The sequence below is a fragment of the Salvia hispanica genome, chromosome 6 (assembly GCF_023119035.1).
Source record: "Salvia hispanica cultivar TCC Black 2014 chromosome 6, UniMelb_Shisp_WGS_1.0, whole genome shotgun sequence".
Lineage (NCBI taxonomy): Eukaryota > Viridiplantae > Streptophyta > Magnoliopsida > Lamiales > Lamiaceae > Salvia > Salvia hispanica.
Genome location: NC_062970.1, coordinates 16,979,028 through 16,979,404, shown reverse-complemented (window position 1 = coordinate 16,979,404; position 377 = coordinate 16,979,028). Strand labels below are relative to the sequence as shown.

General features: G+C 36.6%; 1 pseudogene; it reads left to right on the top strand.

Moving 5' to 3' along the window:
- The window catches only part of LOC125194813, a 23,570-nt pseudogene that overhangs the window by 19,274 nt on the left and 3,919 nt on the right, over positions 1–377 (top strand).

The following is a 377-nucleotide window of genomic DNA, read 5'->3' as shown; positions in this document are numbered from 1 at the left end:
GGGTAACTATTTTCGTAAATCCTGTTGCAGGAATAAATTTCTTTCGGGTGGAGCTTCGCGAATTAAGGGTTGATATAAGAAGGGGAACCATAGTGCAAATCGTTTTTATTTTGAATCCTTGTTTTAAAGTGGAAAGGGAAGGGGTGGTTTTAATCGTTGGACTGTTTTAATAAAATTGTTGGGGCGTGAGCGGACGGAATTTAATCGAAAAGACCGAGTTCTAATTGGAAAAGAATTCATTTTCTTATCAAGAAAATAATTGAAGCCTTAGGAAGCATGCATCTTATCTAGTGCTTGATTCCTTATGTTGATATAGGTGTTATTTAATATCTAAAGGTGATGTCTTGGCTGCTAAACGTGATACCAAGGGGAAGAAT